Source organism: Paroedura picta, chromosome 6 (genome assembly GCF_049243985.1).
Source record: "Paroedura picta isolate Pp20150507F chromosome 6, Ppicta_v3.0, whole genome shotgun sequence".
NCBI lineage: Eukaryota > Metazoa > Chordata > Lepidosauria > Squamata > Gekkonidae > Paroedura > Paroedura picta.
The window spans coordinates 118,733,712-118,753,028 of NC_135374.1; the positions used below are offsets into that span (position 1 = coordinate 118,733,712).

Genomic DNA, 19,317 nt, shown 5'->3' on the forward strand with positions numbered 1-19,317 from the left:
AGCCTTTAACATCTTCTGCATTATTGAATCAACTAGTTGGAAAGCCCACTGCATGCAGAAATGCAGCAGGTGCTAGCGGGAGGCAGGGGGGAGGCAGGGCTGGGGAGACTCAGAGAGGGCTCACGGCCAGTTGGCCATGGCCATCTCCCCAGGTGGCAGGTTTAATGCGTGGCGGGGCCCTGTAGCGGGTGGACTTACCGGGGTCAGGCAGTGCAGGCCCGGGCAGCATTCTCTGGCGCAGGGGCCTCCGTACTGCCGCGGGCTCACTGTGGCGGCCTCCACCTTCCTGGCACAGCCGCAGGATTGCCGCCTTCTGCCACTGGCTAGCGTGGCCTCCTTGTCACCAGCATGACCTCCTCTTTGGTGGCGGCAGCTGTTTGGAGGTGTGGGCCACCTGGCGCTGCTGTCATGCTCTTCGCTAGTGGCCTCTCACCAGTGGTGGTGGCGCTGCGTGTTGTCAGCATGCTCCTTTGCGCTTTCGGTGGCACTAACATTCACTTTCAAAGTAAACAGTCCTTAGTCTCCCCATGGAGAGAGGCATTAAAGGCTCTTTTGAAAAAGTCACAATATCCATCAAATCTGACTGAAAATTACGACTCTGTTTAAACAGCAGAGGCAACAGGTTGACATACTGATGGCATCTAAAAGTTTGTCTCCCTGAAGATTTCAGAAACATAAAACCTACTCTCCCACAGATGGGCATATGGAAAATGGCTTTGGGTTGCTGAATGTGTCTCAGCATTAGGTTTGCCAGCGTCCATCCTCCCCCCCCCCCCGGCTATCAGCGGGGGGGGGGGAGGAGGATAGGGTTACCAGACCTAGGTTGGAAAACTTCTGGAGATTTGGGGATGGAGCATGGAGAGGACAAGGCCTTAGTGGAGTACAATGGCATAGAGGCCACCTTCCAAAGCTTCAGTTTTCTCCAGGAAATCTGCTTTGCCTACAGATGAGCTATAATTCCAGGGGATCCCCAGGTCCCACCTAGAGGTTGGCATCCCTACTGAAAAAAATGTGTGCTTTGGTGTTATCTCCTTGAATCTCCTTTTGGTCTTAACCTGAGAGATGCAGTCTGGCTCCCTCTCTCAACAATGTCCACATGCTTTCACATGCATGATGCCAGATTCAGGCGGCCACTTGAGATAGGGATGGTTCTCTTTAGATGAGCCTTCACTGTCTTCATTCGACTGCAAGTGATCTGAATCGACCTGAATATATGTAAGATTTATTGACTGCATGAAATATCACACTCCTTAAAGGTAAAGGTAAAGGTATCCCCTGTGCAAGCACCGAGTCATGTCTGACCCTTGGGGTGATGCCCTCTAGCGTTTTCATGGCAGACTCAATGTGGGGTGGTTTGCCAGTGCCTTCCCCAGTCATTACCATTTACCCCCCAGCAAGCTGGGTACTCATTTTACCGACCTCGGAAGGATGGAAGGCTGAGTCAACCTTGAGCCGACTGCTGGGATTGAACTCCCAGCCTCATGGGCAAAGCTTTCAGACGGCTGCCTTACCACTCTGCGCCACAAGAGGCTCTTCACACTCCTTAGACTGGGCCAAACCTGCTTTCCTACCCAAGTACCCCAATAAGACGTACTCCACATTTCTGAAAAGGGCATGTCCACAGGAAAAATTAAATAGAACTAACACGGGAAGGTTTGATTATTATACAATGAATCATTGATAGGTTCCCCTCCCTAAAACGAGAAATCTTTGGCAAATGGAACTCCCTGCATCAAGTACCTCATGGAAATCCGAAAATAATTTATAAGCCTCCCCCCCCCCTTTTTTTTAAACCAAGGGTTTTTAATGATCAGGCTGCAGAACTCTATCAGTGGCCACCACTTCCGAAACATCTGCTTCATTTGGACAGGGTTGCTGTAAATCCATAAACATTAAGAACAGCAGCACAATACCTATAATTAATTAAAAGGGGGACCAAGTGTGTGTTTGAAAAGGGCAAGCTCTGGGTAGGAGTGAAGCGCCTCAAGCTGAGCTCTTCATAATCTTGGAAGATTCTTTTAAATGCAAATGGCCCATCGATGCAAGATGACATCCCCTCAAACATCTTGGCAGCTCCGAATTCATAATTCACAGAGTTTTCTTTTTTATTCTTATTTTTTTAAGCTGCCTGGCAAGCCACTTAAAATGGAATGGCAAACTGCGATACGCACCTGAGAAATAGACATTAATAAATCAGTGACATTTGGCTTGATAGTAAAATTGAATTATTATGCTTTTTATTTTCTGTTTAGATTTTCAGAACAGAGAGAAAAAGGCTTGCGGCCGCTCTGGGCACACGCTCCTTGGAGACTGACTTGATCCATCTTAAATACTGAAAAGATACAAGCAGACTGGCTAATGGACAATTCTTGATGGACAAGACTGGAACTAGAACAGTGGTGGATCACCCAAACCATCATTGGATGGATCCAGTGGAAGAGTTCTATGTGTGCTAGAGCCTTCGCACAAGTAGAAACATCCTAAAGCCTCCCCCGTACTGATAGTTTGCGCTATGTTAAATGTATCACATGGTGTAGTGGTTAAGAGTGGTGACTTCTAATCTGGTGAGCTGGGGTTGATTCCCTGTTCCTCCACATGAAGCCAGCTGAGTGACAGGCTCCTCACAGCCCTGATAGAGCTATTTGTTTGTGTTTGTAAGCTGGGGGCAGTGAAAATTGGGATCTAAAAAATACCTCTTTTTTCAATAGGGTGGTTTGAAGAAGAAAGAGAGTTGGTTCTTATACATTGCTATTCACTACCTGAAGGAGTCTTAAAGCTGCTTAACAAGCACTCTAAAGCTCACGCCCTGAATAAATCTTTGTTGGTCTTAAAGGTGCTACTGGACTCTGATTTTACTGTTATTATGTTGTTAATCACCCTGGGCCAGTTTGTCATGCGGGCCGGCATAGAAATTTAATAAAAGAATGAATGAATAATAAATAAAATAAATAAATCCAGTGGCCCACTGCCTCCCTGGCCAGTTTCCCACTTCTGATAAATTAAATTATATAATTTGTTTGTTTAGCAATATGCTTCTCATAACGCCATTTCACTTGCCATGAACTTAGGTTTATTTATTAACTTCATTTGTATCATTCTCCTTACCGGGCACCTAAAATGGTATATAATGTTCTCCTTGCCTACATTTGATCCTTACAACAACCCTGTGCAGAAGGTGAGATTGAAATCATGTGACTAGCCTGAGGGCTGAGCTTATATGGCAAAGTGGGGATTTGATCCTGGGTTCCACAGATCCTAACTCTGCCCACCCAAACCACCACACTACAACCCTCTTTTGGTTTGCCTCTTTGGAGCCAGGCATCTTGGCTCCTACGGCCTCCTTGATTCTTATAGTTTATTTATTTACTTCTATTGTAGCGTGCCTTTCTCACAGAACATTTAAGAAGGATGGTAAAAATCATTTGCCAACAATACAGACAATCTGTCAATGGATATTGTTCATTATTCCGTTAGATTTGGTGGGATCTCTTCCAATCTGTGGTGTATCTGCTATCTGACAGCTTATCTTTATTGTAGGCTTAAATATAATAAGCACCCCAAAGGGATTTTCTGGTCTTTTACCATCCCTTTCTATTTCCTTTTGACAAATCCCTTAAATTTTGTGATGTTTCTCTTCTGAACTCAACAGCTGTCATGCTGGACTTTCTGGGCAGCATCTTGAAAAGATTTCATTTCATAGAATCATAGAATCATAGAGTTGGAAGGGGCCATACAGGTCATCTAGTCCAACCCCCTGCTCAACACAGGATCAGCCCAAAACATCCTAAAGCAGTGGTCCCCAACCTTTCTGAGGCTGGGGACCAGCAGGGCATCGGGCCGCGCCCGTGCAGGCCACGCCCGCAGGCCATGCCCGCGCATTGGGCTGCACCCGCACGGGCCGCGCATGCGCGATGTGCGGCCTGGCCCTGATTCCCTCTCCCCACCCTCCCGCAGTAAGAAGCTTCCCGGGCCGCAAGCTTGCGGCCTGGGAAGTTTTTTACTGCGGGGGAGCGGGGAGAGGGAGCCGCTGCCCGGCGCCATGGCATTCACGGCCCGGAACCGGGCCGCAGCCCGCAGGTTGGGGACCACTGTCCTAAAGCATCCAAGAAAAGTGTGTATCCAACCTTTGCTTGAAGACTGCCAGTGAGGGGGAGCTCACCACCTCCTTAGGCAGCCTATTCCACTGTTGAACTACTCTGACTGTGAAAAAATGTTTTCCTGATATCTAGCCTATATCGTTGTACTTGAAGTTTAAACCCATTACTGCGCGTCCTTTCCTCTGCAGCCAGCAGAAACAGCATCCTGTCCTCCTCCAAGTGACAACCTTTCAAATACTTAAAGAGGGCTATCATGTCCCCTCTCAACCTCCTTTTCTCCAGGCTGAATTTATGCCAAATAGCTCTATGATCACGGGTCACAATCAACTCAACAACATCTCTAACCAAGTTCTGATCTCCATGTTAGCTGCCCTATAGTTAATTGCAGTTTGGTGCAGTGGTTGGACGTACGGACTTCTAATCTGGCTAGCTGGGTTTAAATCTGCACTCCCCCACATGCAGCCAGCTGGGTGACCTTGGGCTCGCCACGGGGCTGATAAAGCTGCTCTGACCGAGCTGTAATGTCAGGACTCTGTCAGCCTCACCTCCCTCACAGGGTGTCTGTTGTGGGGAGAGGAAAGGGAAGGCGACTGTAAGCCGCTTTGAGACTCCTTCGGGTAGAGAAAAGCGGCATACAAGAACCAACTCTTCTTCTTCTAGTTCCTTTCTTCAAATTTCTCTCTATTTTGGAATGACCCTCAGAGTTTTAGTCAGCTGAATGATATTATGCCTTCAACTTTAAGTTAAAATTTTGGTGTGGTATTCTCACGCATATGCAGACCAAATGCACCTGGATTTTCTTATGTTGAAAATCTACCTTCCAGAACAATTACAATTGTCCCTTTTTCACTTCAGGGTTTTTGCCGCTCTAAATAGGCAATTTTGAGCAGTTCTGTCCCTCGTGATACCCTTGTGCTCAGTAGTGTCTCGTCCCTATTCCTGTGTTGTATTCATATACTACAGCAAGAAAGACCACATAGGGACTGTCACTAAAGGTGTTCTATAAGTGGAATGTCTATGGTATATGCATTGTATTGTATATGCTGCCCTGGGCTGTATCAACAGAGGCATCACATCAAAATCACAAGATGTCATAGTCCCGCTACATACCACACTGTGTCAGACTGTGCCTAGAGTGCTGTGGGCAATTATGGAAGCCACACTTCAAAAAGGATGAGGACAAAATGGGGAAAGTGCAGAGGAGAGTGATGAAGATGTTCTGGGTCAGGGGAGGAGCATGTCGGAAGAATGGGATGGGAGTGGAGGTGTCCAACAAATGCCAAGCAACAGGGACAGGTCAGAAAAAAAGTGGGTAACTGAATTGTGGAATTCACTGGTAGGTAATGATGGCAAAAAACATACAACAAGCTTTGAAAATGGATTTAGGGAGGTTTATGGAGCAGAGTGGTAAGGCAGCCGTCTGAAAGCTCTGCCCATGAGTCTGGGAGTTCAATCCCAGCAGCCAGCTCAAGGTTGACTCAGCCTTCCATCCTTCCGAGGTCGGTAAAATGAGTACCCAGCTTGCTGGGGGGTAAATGGTCATGACTGGGGAAGGCACTGGCAAACCACCCCGTATTGAGTCTGCCATGAAAGCGCTAGAGTGCATCACCCCAAGGGTCAGACATGACTCGGTGCTTGCACAGAGGATACCTTTACCTTTATGGAGATGTCTACCAATGGCTACCGTCTACAGTGAGTAAAAGGAACCTTCATCTTCATGGAGAGTAAGCCTTTAAATCCAATACTAGGAGGCAGGGAAAGACCTCGGCCTTTCTACGCCCTGTCCTGTGTTTCTGGGTTAGCCCTGAATTGATACAGGATATTGGACAAGATGGACTAGTCATGAAATCTAGTGGGGCTCTCCTTACACTTTTATGCAACTGATAGGATGCCCTTGGCTTGGTGGACCACAAGTTGTGGGAGCTTAAATCCTGAAAACTGTTCCCTGTAGTCAGAATCGCTGTCACCACCACAAAGGGCTGAAGGTGGTCCATTATCTGGACAGAGAGAGAAATCAAGAGCCAAACGGTTCTTTAAAGCTTTCCTATCTGCTATTGACGTCTGCCACAAATGAGGAAAAAATCACATTTCTTTTCAATCAGCTATTTGCCCCCCTCAGCCTCAGCCTTGTAGCCTTCCTCCTTCCAGCAGACAGCCTAATGAAATTTGACTCTTCCCCTGTCGGCTTCATTCTTGTAGAGCCCGTGTCATCTGCTTCACAGCAGGAATGATAAATCTTATCCCGCAGTCTTCTCCGTCCCTTTTACCTGGCAATTTTAATGTTCCATCGCTTACACTCCTGGCACACGGTTTTCTTCGCTAGCAGCTCCTTTCACGGGGGCTAGCAAAATACGCTAGAGATAGCATCAAGCCACTCCGGGAAAAGCAGGGAAGTTTCTCAAAAGAGCTCCTGATTATCTGAGACCGGTCAAGTAATTGAAGGGAAAGTAACAATAGGCTATCACCCGCCTGCTTTTCACTTGGAAAAGAACAGGGGGGGGGGGCAGAAAAGGAGAGAGGATATTTCAAGATAAATTCCTTTTAAAAGCAGAAAGGTGAACTGAAAGGCATTTTTTACCTGCCAAGACCTGAGTTAAATGTTCCAGCAACTGTTATGACAAAACTGTCACCTGTAACTGCACCAGTCTCTGGGGAAACAGGTCGGCCGCATACCCGATTCTCTTTGAGTTGTCCTTCATGTCAGTGATCGCGGCTCGAAAGGTCCTCTTCCGCAGATGTATCTCGACAAACTCAGGGGAAGGAATAGTCTTTGATTTCCCAACCACAACCTCAACTCAGTCAAAAATTGATGGCCAGGATCCGAAGAAGGATGCCAACTTGTTTTCAGTATTCTGTGGGAGCTTCTGCCGCATGTTTCTCAAAGAGCAACTCTCCCGTGCCTTTTTTTTAAAAGTGATTTTCAAAATGCGGGGCAGAACCATCACAGAGTCTGGTTCAGTGGAAAGCACTTTTTTTTAAAAAAGAAACTCATCCTGCACTATCAAGAACAGTCATTTTATATCCCACTTTTCTCTACCTTAAGGAATCTCAAGGCCATCCCATATTGAGTCTGCCATGAAAACCCTAGAGGGCGTCACCCCAAGTGTCAGACATGACCCGGTGCTGGCACAGGGGATACCTTTAAGGAATCTCAAAATGGCTTATAATCACATTTCCTACTTCTCCCCCCAATAGGCAGTTTGTGGGGCTGAGAGACTTCTGAGAGAATAGTGAATAGTCCCAGGTCACCCAGCTGGCCGCAAAGCGGCTCCAAATTGGCCCCTCCAAGTACCACTCGGGGGCCAAGTGGCCAATGGGGAGGCGTGCGCAATGCGCCATTGACCACTTGGCTTGCCCTGGACTGCTCGCACAGATGGTTCGCCGCCAACGCGGCGGCCCTGCTCCTTTTCTGGCGGTGAAGCAGGGACCTTGCCTGGGGAGGGGGATATCAGAGGCAGGAGCCTTGCAAGGGCGGGGGCCTTCCCGAGACTCCCAACCAGCCTTACCCCCAGGCCACAATGGCGGCCCTGGCTGCCACTACCGTGGCCAGCTGCCCGCCATCGCCAGCCTCCTGCCCAGCCAGCTAGGATGCTTCCACCACAGCGACGGACAAGGTCAGGTGCCCCCGCCGCACCCCCCCCACACCCACTCCCCACCTTCCCTGCTCTTCCCCCCTCAACTTGCCCCCTTGAACCACTGCCACGCTGTGCCGCTTTCCCCCCTCCCAGCAACCCACCCACCCCTAGAAGTCGCTGCCACGCTCCCCCAGCCGCTGACCCAGCCGTCGCCGTATTCCCCCCAATTTCCTCAAAACTTGCCACCCCTCCCCCCCACGGATTCCCCCGCCCTCCTTCCTTTCTCCCTTCTACCCATCCCTTCACCCACCACTTCCCCTCCTTTCTCACTCCCATCCCTCTTTCCCTCTTCTTCCTTTCCTTCCTTATTCCTCCAAATCTACTAGCATCCGCTGTATTTTAGCTACAGCGGGCTTAATTTCTAGATTGTCATATTTGATTAAGAGAAGGTCTATGTTTTTTTTTTTACTACAGTACTATTTTTCACTATACCTTTCCCTTCCTCTCCCCGAAACAGACACCCTATGAGGTAGGTGGGGCTGAGAGAGCCCTGATGCTACTGCTCTGTAAGAACAGCTCTAACAGGACTGTGACTAGGTTGCACGTGGATGAGTGGGGACTCAAACCCGCTTCTCCAGAATAGAAATCATTGCTCTTAACCACAACACCATGCTGGCTTAACGAGAAAGCCCACCTGCATGTTCAGGTGTCAGTCAGTAACACTTTTTAGGTTACATCAAACTATGTGCTCACTTGATACTCCAAAGGTATTCCATTGGATCCTACATAAATTGGGGTTGCCTGCCTTCAGGTGGTCATTCACAAAAGCAAAAAGCAACTACACAGTGTTGGGAAAATACAAATGATTTATATTAAGAGCAGTCTAACCACACAATATGTTAGAGTTGTGAAACATTCTTCAAACCACATTAACATCTTTCCACCTTCATATTTCACTAAGGGGTAAGGGCGGAGATTGGGTGGGGCTGGTCACACCTTCCGATTGGCCCCTCACCAGGACAGACAGCAGTTCTAGCCAATTGGGTGAGGGCACAATCTAGACCCTCACCAGCACAGGCCAGAAAGGCTTCGAGGCCCTCACCAGGAAGCGACTGGACACCGTGAGTAAAGACTTCCCCTCGGGCCTAGAAGCACACCTGGGGCCTCGAAGAGCCCCTCACCAGGACAGACAGGGTGTGCTTCTAGGCCTGAAGGGAAGGCCGTGCCACCGCCAGGGGGAGGGGGGAAGCAGGCCTTCCCACGGGGCCCAGAAACGCCACACCCAAGGGCAATGTCTGCTGGGCGGCCACGGGAGGGCTTTGAATCTAGTCATTGTAATAAAGCAATTGACTCCTTAGAGTTCTTCTAAGTGGTAGTTGGAAGTCTCCTGGGATTACAACTGACCTGTAAGAAAATGGCTACTTCAGTAGGTAGATGGCAGGATATTATACCTTTGTTGGATGTTTTGCAAACCGAAGCAGAGGAGAGAGGAGTGGGACACACTTGAAAAGTTCTGTTCTGTTTTGTAAGTTAGTGTCAGAGTCAGTCCGTCCGTCCGTCGATTTCTCTGCTTACGTGTATTTGTGTGTTTGTGACAGAGTCAGGGTCCCAGTAAGTTACTGTAATAAAAAGAAGTGTTAAATGAGCAAAGACTACCTCAGTAAGAGTGCATGATATGGAATCTATGTTTATTATTTCAGTTTTATCAATGGAGAAGAAATGAGAAAAGCTTGTCAGCCATGCAGGAAATGTTCTTCGTGTTTGTTAACCGTGAGTATAAGCACCTAAACGTTTTTAACAGTTGCTCTAAGGCAGGGGTAGTCAAACTGTGGCCCTCCAGATGTCCGTGGACTACAATTCCCATGAGCCCTGATGCTACTGCTCTGTGAGAACAGCTCTAACAGGACTGTGACTAGCCCAAGGTCACCCAGTAGGCTGCACTTGGATGAGTGGGGACTCAAACCCGCTTCTCCAGAATAGAAATCATTGCTCTTAACCACAACACCTTGTCTCAAAACAAGACTTCCCCACTTACTCAGCCTCGGATTCTGCGAGGTCTGAAGCCATCACACACATTTGTTCTTATCCTGAACAAGGATACTTGTTTAAATCATAAATCCAACCCCAAATACAATTTTTACAACTACCCCTCCCTTCCACAAACCCCAACCTCGTCAGGCTCCACCCTCAAAATCCCTCACAATTTTCCAACCTGGAGCTGGCCACCCTATGTCTAAACTGTTGGATGATCCTTGATTGGCGACAGGCAAATGCTTTTATTTCGGCTCGCCCATCCTCTTCCATTTATTATACTGATGAAGATCCATCACCGCTGACAAACACCAAAATGCTACCGAGTGGTGTTTAGCAGCCCTTCCAAGATGCCGGGCTTCCTTCTTGCCAATTACTCTTTCACAGAGCAGCAAAACACACTCAGCATTTCACCGGTGGGACTTCCTCTCTTCAATGCGGAGTTACAGCTGGCCTGAAACAAGCTTTTCAAGTATTGCCACTCTGGTGTTATATTATTAGTTTGAAATGCTAACATGTGGGAGGGTGGCAGCATTTGCCAAACGGCAGAACAAAAAGGAGGGGGAGAGAAAGGAAACTTGAATGCAGCCACTGATGGTCTGTTAAACCACCGACTTTACATCCATTGCCAACACCAAAAGTCCATTTAGACTCAGAAAAGAAGAAGAAGAGTTGGTTCTTATATGCCCCTTTTCTCTACCCGAAGGAGGCTCAAAGCGGCTTACATTCGCCTTTCCCTTCCTCTCCCCACAACAGACACCCTGTGGGGTGGGTGAGGCTGAGAGAGCCCTGATATCACTGCTGGATCAGAACAGTTTTATCAGTGCCGTGGCGAGCCCAAGGTCACCCAGCTGGCTGCATGTGGAGGAGTGCAGAATTGAACCCGGCATGCTAGATTAGAAGTCCGCACTCCTAACCACTATACCAAACTGGCCGGGGTTTCAAAGGAGGGAGGAAAACACACAGGTAAACATTTCAGTCTGTTAGAAAAGCAGCAGCAGCAGCAGCGGGGGTGGGGGGGCATTTGGGGGTTGTAGAGGAGAAGAAGGAGATAGGAAAGGAGGGCTCCACCAGCGAAAGTCCTACCATAAGAACATAAGAAAAGCCCTGCTGAAGCAAGCTAGTGGTCCATCTAGTCCAGCATCCTGTTTCACATGGTGGCCAATTAGTTCCTCTAGAGCGGGGGTCTGCGGCCTGGTATCGGACCACGAAGGCCACGGTACCGGGCTGCCGGCAGCCGCGCCTGCCTCCCCCCCGCAGCGAGAAGCTCGCCAGGCCACGAGCAAAGCAGCAACTTTGTGAGCCGCTTCTCACTACAAGAGGGAGGGGAAGAGGCAGGTGTGGCCGCCGGCACGCCGGCAACACAAATGCGCATGCGCAGAGCTTCAAAAGGACCCCATGATGATCTTATCCATGTCTCAATACTTTCTTTACCTAAATGAAGTCTGATTATTGAGAGCATCCATCGATTCTCACACATAATACTGTAAGAAAAGCCCTGCTGGATCAGACTATTGGTCCACCTAGTCTAGCATCCTATCTTACAACAGAGCATAGAGACCGAGGCCTTTCTCTGATGTTGCCTCGTGACAATGGGATCCAGAGGTTGAAATTCTGAATGTGGAGATTCCCTTTAGTCATCCTGGCTAACAGTCACCACCAGACCTGGTAGGCCAGTCACACATGCTCAATCCAACCTACCTCACAGGGTAGTTGTCAGAATAAAATGAGGGAATAGAAAATATGCTTCATTTCTCTGAGCTCTTTAAATGAAGGGTGGGATAAAAAAAATACAAAACCGACTACCATATATACTCGAGTATAAGCCAAGTTTTTCAGCACATTTTTTACACTGAAAAAGTCCCCCTCGGCTTATACTCGAGTATATATGGGAATTGAAATAAATTCTTTTTAAAAGCCTGCTGAGGCTATGGGAGGCCAGCCAATCATTTCAATGCTGAGGAAGTTAGCCTACAGGAAAGCATGTTTTGGGAATAAGCATTTCCTGGCCAAGCATAAAAGGTTTTTCCTTTTTGAAAATCTTCTGTGTTTGGCCAGAAAAGTATATAAGGCTTACCTGCCTTCTGTTGCTGGCTTTCTGGCCTGTGCTGCTCTGTCTGGCTTAGTAGATTCTTAGTCTGACTCCCAGAGAGTGTGCTGCTGGATGGCTGGCATGCTGAACATTGGAGGATCGTTGCTGGAGAAGACATCAATAGTTTGACTGAGGGAGTCTGAACTTTTCTTTTTCCTCTTCTTATTCACTTCTTCCAAGCTATTCTTTTGGTTTCTGTGAGTGGGGTGGGTTTTGGGGCTGCTTTAGGATTCACTGTTTCTTTCTCCTAGTATTTCTTTATCTGAGGGGCAGCATTGTTTGGGGTTGCGTTCCTTTTAAAAGTTGATTTTTACAGTTTTTTTTCAGTGTTCAGTTTTACAATTCTTTATTTCAGTGTTGTATTCAGGGGGTGGGCACTGTTGTTAGAGTTGTCCATTCTCCTAGTTTGGTAGCTGTTGTACTTGTTTTAGTAGGTTGCCAACTTCAGGTATTGTTGTTCTGCTCTGGCTTGCTGGCCTGGGGGGCACTGATTGGTTCTCCTGCCAGAGCTGTTCTCACAAAGCAGCTCTCTCAGGGTGCCTGGCATTACAAGAGGAAGGTAAGCCACTTTGAGATTCACTTGGTTAGTGAAGAGTGGGGTACAAAAACCATCATCTATTAATCCTCTAGACTTTTCTGTATTTGTTGGGGGGGGGGAGGCTGGATGAGAGAGCCTGAGATGATGGAGCTTGGATTAAGCGCTTAGGCCACCCTGAGCTTCTCTACTGGAGGACAGTAGGGTAGGTTCATGCGATAATCCTACTTCAGAAGGTTCATGGGAGTTTTAGTGGCAAACTTAAATGAAACCAGACTCTTTAAGGGATGACAAGATGCTGTTTGCATGCAATAGGAGCCAAAGTTCTTTGGGGTGGGGAAGGCTCAGCAGAGATTGAAGCCAGCAGTGATCCATGCGACAGTCACCTCTAGAATGGACTTTTGTAACTCGTTCTACGCAGGCCTGCCCTTAGCCTTGACCCAGAAACTACAGCTGGTTCAAAATGCAGTGGAGGTCTCACATCTGGCCCATTCTTCACCAACTGCAGTGGCTGCCAGTTGAATTCCGGATCAGACGAAAGGTTCTGGTAATTACCTTCAAGGCCATACGCAGTCAGGGCCCAGTGCATTTGAGGGATCGCCTCCCCGCCTATGCCCCCAAAAGAGCTCTGTGCTCCACTGCCACCAACCAGTTAAGGATTCATGGCCCTAAAGAAGTCCACCTGGTCTCGACCAGGGCCAGAGCATTCTCTGTCCTGGCCCCCACCTGGTGGAACGAGCTCCCAGGGGAGATCAGGGCCCTGACGGAGCTTAAACAGTTCCGCAGGGCCTGCAAAAAGCTCTTCCGCCAGGCATTTGGTTGAGACCAGACGCACTCAACAACGATTGAAGGGCCCCTGCTCCCCCCCTGCCCCCCTCAGAATTCCACCAATGCTCTGGACCTGTTTGCATTGTTGCACTGTTGTATTGTTTATATTGTTTATACTGTTATATTGTTATATGGTTACAACTAAAAGTATTATTATTGTAAGTTATTCACTTGTTTATAGACTGTTTTATGTATCGTTCTTTGTTCCTATGTAAATCGTCCTGAGCCTCCGGGGAGACCGGTATATAAATAATAAATAAATAAATAAATAAATAAATAAATACATACATACATACATACATACATACATACATACATACATACATACATACATACATAGACAGACAGACAGACAAACAAACAAACAATAAAACTGGCTACTGGATTCAGGATGATAGTGGTACTTGCAGGGCCAAACATGAAGGGAACATCCTAGCCCAGATAAGCTCCAGAAAATCCCTATAGAATTTGCATTGTGGTTAAGAGTGGCAAGCCAGACTTGATTCCCTGCTTCTTTACATGCAGCCAGCTGAGTGACCTTGGGCTAGCCAGAGTCCTGATAGTGCTGTTCTGACTGAGCAGTCCTGTCAAAGAGCTTATTCGGCCCCACCTACCTCACAGGGTTTCTGTTGTGGGGAGAGGAAGGGCAGGCAATTGTAAGCCACTTTGAGACTCCTTTGTGTAGTGAAAAGTGGAGTATAAAAACCAACTTCTTCTTGTATGCAGAAGGTCCCAGGTCCAGTCCTTCGCATCTCCAGCTAAAAGGATCAGGTAGAATGAAAGGTGATGCAAATGACCTCTACCTGAGTCCCTGGAGATATCTTGATGGACCAATGGCCTGATTCAGTATAAGGCAGCTTTACGTGGGGAGAAGCTATGGCTCACTGGTAAAATATCTGCTTGGCATGCAAAAGGTCCTGGGTTCATTCCCCAGGATCTCCAGGTAAAAGTATCAGGTGGACAGTGATGTGAAAGACCTCTCCCTGGAGAACCACTACAAAACAGACTACCATGTATACTCGAGACCTCTCCCTGGAGAACCACTACCAGTCTGAGTACACAATTCTGACTTCAATGGGCAAATGATCAGATTTGTGTTCATGCCGTTCATGTGTTCATGTTGAAGTTGAGTCCCATGGAAAGCTCTTGGAGAGGAGGGCCATTTGCTGAATAGATATTAAATTATGGATGAAAATAGTTTTCTACCCCAAACATGTGTTTACAAAAAGGGACATGTGTATTTTGAAAAAAAAAATATCCTGAACTTCTTTGTTGGCCTTTCATTAAATAAGCTTATCTCTCAGTTTCTCTTGTTTTTGTCTCTTTCCTGATCTTTTTCCTCTAGCCCTCCAAATGTTCCTTGTTCTCCATTTTAAATATTCATACAAAGGGCGGATAAAATGTCAGAGCTTTATATCCCTTCTATGGCTGATGAATTACCTTTTCCTCTCAGACGAGAATAATATAAATTAGGGATTTTAAAAATGTCATTCCATTCTTTAATTGGAGGCTGTGCTGATGGTTGGGGAGAAAGGGAGGCTAGGAAGGAGAAATTCCATACAACAAAGTTTCAGAAACAGCAGTACATGATGAAATCATTGCACACATGTTGTAGAGCTGGACATGGTGCTACTCAGAGGTGGGTTTAAGGCCATTAGACCCCCAGGAGATTGCACCAGTGGGTGGGTCATTTCAGAGTAATTAGCACATAGAATTTGGAAGTGGTGGTGGCTACAAGCATAGAAAGCTTTAAGAGGGGACTGGATAAACATATGGAGCAGAGGCCCATCAGTAGCACTTAGCCACAAGGTAGAATACTCTGTATGAGGGAATGATGTATTTTGGGTACTTGTGGTGCTGTGGGAGGGCTTCTGGAGTACAGGCGCCGTAAAGTGTTAGCCTGGGTGGACCATTAGCCTGATCCAACATGGCTTCTCTGATGTTCTGATGGTCCCATCTAGATTGCATGGGGGTACTGATGGTTTGAGCCAGCAACCCTGAAGAGAATTGGGTGTGTCGTGATCTGTGCAATTGTACAAACCAGCCTTTCCCACCTTTTTTCCCCCCATTGAGAACCCCCTTGTGCAATCAGGCAGAATATGGTTGGGAAGCATAGCTGTGTACATGCCCTCCCAGGGCCCCTTCCCTTCCCAATCCTTCCAGGCCCATCAATGGCTGTTTTAGGAAGAGTGGGTTGGATCAACAGGACCATACTACCAGGGTGATTTCTTCTTGTCTAGCTACTTGGGAGTACTTAATATAAGCAAAATCTAGGGGGTGGAAGTCATCCTGGTGCCATTTTTCAGCAGAAGACACGCTGAAGTGGCTCAGCAACTTTGTCCTTTTACCTGCATGTTACCGAAGCAGACTGCATGCCTCTTGGAGTTCCAGTTTTCTGCAGTGGTTAAGAGTGGAAAGGATGGGCCACCTCTAGCTGTCCTTAACACCGCTCTCACCTCAAGCCAGCAACCAGAAACCTTCTCAGCCACCACCCACCTGCTGCAACAGTGGATCTCTGCTGGTCCTCTCGCCACGTCTTCCATTGCCCAGGGAGCCACAAAAGACATTTTCACATCAAGGATGGAGTATTTTTTTAAAGGCCAAAAAAAGAGAGAGAAGGAGAGCAAAACAGATGATAGAAAGTCACTTTGGCTGGGGGGCATACATGTTTGATGGTTGCTGCCCTATCTTATGACACAAAAGAAACTCACTGGCTACATCCTGGTTTGAGTAACACTGATGAATTCCTAAATAACAGCGAGACGAGAGGCACAGCCAAAGAATGTGCCACTGATGAGAAAGGCAAGTTAAATTTCCACTCAACAGATGGGCTTATTGAGTTCAGTAAACTACTCAAAAAAACTGACAATCCCATTCAGGATCAAATTACCCACAGGAGTGAATGTCAGTCTCTTAACTAACACTCACATATTTATTGCCAGTTGTTGATATTTCGAAGGTAAAACCTTAAAGAGCAATTTGGAATGGAAGAGAAGTACGATTACAAAACAACTAAATTGTCTACTAGACATATGTGAGAATGGGCAAATAATCTACATATTAAAGTGTAAAGGAGGGTATTCCCCCCCCCCCTCTTAAACATTTGCTCTCATTATATTTGAGTTCCGGGAGGCCCTGACTGCTGGGTTTTGTCACTCAAAAATTCACAAGTTGTGAAGACTGAGGTTGGAGAAATGACAAGTTCACCTCCCAGTTCTCTGATAACAGTTTTATGGGGGAAAGAAGCCACCACTGTCATAGCTAGAAAGTTTTCTGAGAGAAGCTTATCACATTTCATTCATCTTCCAGCAAACTGTCATCTTCATACGTCAGTAGTCAGGGGAATCATGTAAATTTGCTTTTCCTCCCTGGGGCATCAAGGGTTTCAATACCTCTCGGTATCATCTATCCCAAGTGGGGAAATGTTCTCAGCCAAGCCTTTCATGTCTGGAATTCTTTAGAATTCGGACACAGCATTCTGGGCACCGCCACAAAATGGCTGCCACAAGGGGTGGAGATGCCACGACAGCGGCTGCTGCAGCGTCCCTTCAGTCACACGCCCTTGTCTTCTGCTGCCCAAGCAACCTTTTACAAAATCTGCACAGCCAGTCAAGCCTCCAGTGACCAATTAGAAGACTAGCTGGGCAAAGGTCCCATCTTGCCATTGTGCCCACTCTCTAAAAAAGACTCAGCAGGTGCCAGAAAACATGAAGAGTTGTTTTTTATCCTTCGCTTTTCACCACCCGAAGGATTCTCAGAGTAGGCTATAATCACTTTCCCTTCCTCTACCCACAACAGACATCCTGCGAGGAAGGTGGGGCTGAGAGAGCTCTGAGAAAACAGTTCTAACAGGGCTGTGACTGTCAGTCAGGTGTGTATGGGTACCATGTTCGGGACCCCTATTTTTTGAGACATGCCTTATGTCAGGGGTAGTCAAACTGCGGCCCTCCAGATGTCCATGGACTACAATTCCCAGAAGCCCCTGCCAGCGAATGCTGGCAGGGGCTTCTGGGAATTGTAGTCCATGGACATCTGGAGGGCCGCAGTTTGACTACCCCTGCCTTATGTGATCCGTGATGCTTTTGTTTTCTATGGTGGCCATTAGTGTGTCTCATTACAGTTTCAAAGTATAGGGCAGGGGTAGGCAAACTGTGGCCCTCCAGATGTCCATGGACTACAATTCCCATGAGCCCCTTCCAGCATTGGCAGGGGCTCATTGGAACTGTAGTCCATGGACATCTGGAGGGTCACAGTTTGCCTACCTCTGGTATAGGGCATCTGAGATTGACAAGTGCCTATTCTCTTTCTTTCCTCCTGACGGACCTGATTAGTCTGCTCTGATGTACTTCTAGTGCTCTTCTAACATACGCTGGAATTGAATCGCTCTTTGCAATACACATTATGGTGGAGAAGCAACGACAGTCATTCTCAAGAGTCGCCCTTCCTTTAAGATGCAGAGGCTCAAAGTAAGATGTAGAGTGGTAACCTTTACAGAATTATTGGTTGAAATCCAAATCCACAATCCAGGTATGGGATTTAACTTAAGCTGCTGCAGTATAAGTTAATATTTGCAGAGGGACATCTTTGCAAATACATCAAAAATTACGCCTCAATGTTATGCGAGTAAACACAGAAGGCTTTTGAACCATCGATCAAGTTCAGTGACATGCCGCTCTTTCTGACCGGCTTTCCAGTTCTGAATGTTCTTGTCCATTTTCAAATGCTAGCTTTATTTCCAGAAGTGGTATGCCTGCCACTGGCAGAATAACTTCACTCCCATTGCAAATAACAAGGATGACAGTTCCTTGGGAAAACCCGATTCAGGCTGATGAGTACATCTTTTGTTGGAACTACAACTCCCATGATCATCCTGAAGTGGATGGCCAATTTTCAAATGCCTAGCTCTATTTACTTTTACTCACATTGCGAATAGTGTGGTCATGTGGGTTTCTCATTGGAGCCATCTTTGGCACTGCCATTCCCATGATCATCTGAATGCTGGGAGTCAATTTTGAAACTCCTAGTTGTATTTTCTGATAAGTCGTGTCTGCTGCCAACCAATGGACAAAAACGACCGTTTGTTATTATGGTATTAAAATAATTGACAGTATATTACTGAGCATTTATTTATGCACTTTTTCTATGACATATGCAGTATATCCAGGAGATCCTAAGATCATCTGGCAGTCAGGCAAGAGATGTTTGGAAGTGGCTTGCCATTGCCTGCCCCTGCATCAGAACCCTAGTCTTCTTTGGAGGTCTCCCATCCAAATGCTATCCAGCATCAACCGTTCTTAGCTTCTGAGATTTGACAAGATCAGGCTTGCTTGAGGTAGCAGGATATTAGTGAGCAAATAATATAATATGGATTCAAAAAATACTGCAGTGGGGAAGTGGGAAGGAAGACCTCTGCCCACTGTTAGATGTATTTTCTTAGCTTTTGGTTTTGCTTTTACTTCCTGATTCAGGTAGAAAACTTTAGTGTGGCCGGAAGTGGAAGCAGTGGGCGATAGCCAAAGATTCTTCATTTTTGGATGAGTCAACCACACCCTAACCTGGATAGCCCAGGCCAGCCTGCTCATCTCAGACCTCGGAAGCTAAGAGGTATTGGCCCTTGGTCAGTTTTGGGATGGGGGATAACCAAGGAAGTTCCATGTTTCTACACAAATGAAGGCTCTGGCAAACCACCTCTGTTTCCTTTCATGCCTTGAAAACCCTACATCAGCCTTTTTCAAACTTTTGACAGTGAGGGAGGCCCTGAAATAATTTTTTAAGCTTGATGAGCACCACAAATGGTCAGTTGGCCATGCCTCATTGACCTCCTACTCCCCCTCCCAAGAAGTGGCAGACTCAGACTCAGAAAACCTTTATTGGCATGCACAAACACAATCCAAAGAAACAAAATGGGTTAGGCAAGACTACGCTCCCACACTCAAAAATATAAGTAATTTATTTGGAACATGCTTCCAAGGGCATCAGCTTCCCTGGCAAGTTTAATGACACTCCAAAACAATATGTGGTTCTGTGTCTGGGACTTTACAAACATGTAGACAGAGTCTTTTGAAGGCAGGAATCCGAAAGGATCTTCCCCAGGACACGCTTGAGGGAAAGGAGTGGACTCTGGCAAGAAGGAAGGCTCTCCTATCCAAATGAGAGTCC

General features: G+C 46.9%; 1 long non-coding RNA gene across 1 annotated transcript; it reads left to right on the forward strand.

Moving 5' to 3' along the window:
• The first annotated feature begins 8,837 nt into the window (after nt 1-8,837).
• On the forward strand, nt 8,838-17,598 carry LOC143840797 (uncharacterized). Its single transcript, XR_013232423.1, has 3 exons — nt 8,838-8,866; nt 9,373-9,442; nt 17,511-17,598. It is a non-coding gene; the product is annotated as an uncharacterized LOC143840797 (long non-coding RNA).
• The last annotated feature ends 1,719 nt before the right edge of the window (nt 17,599-19,317 follow it).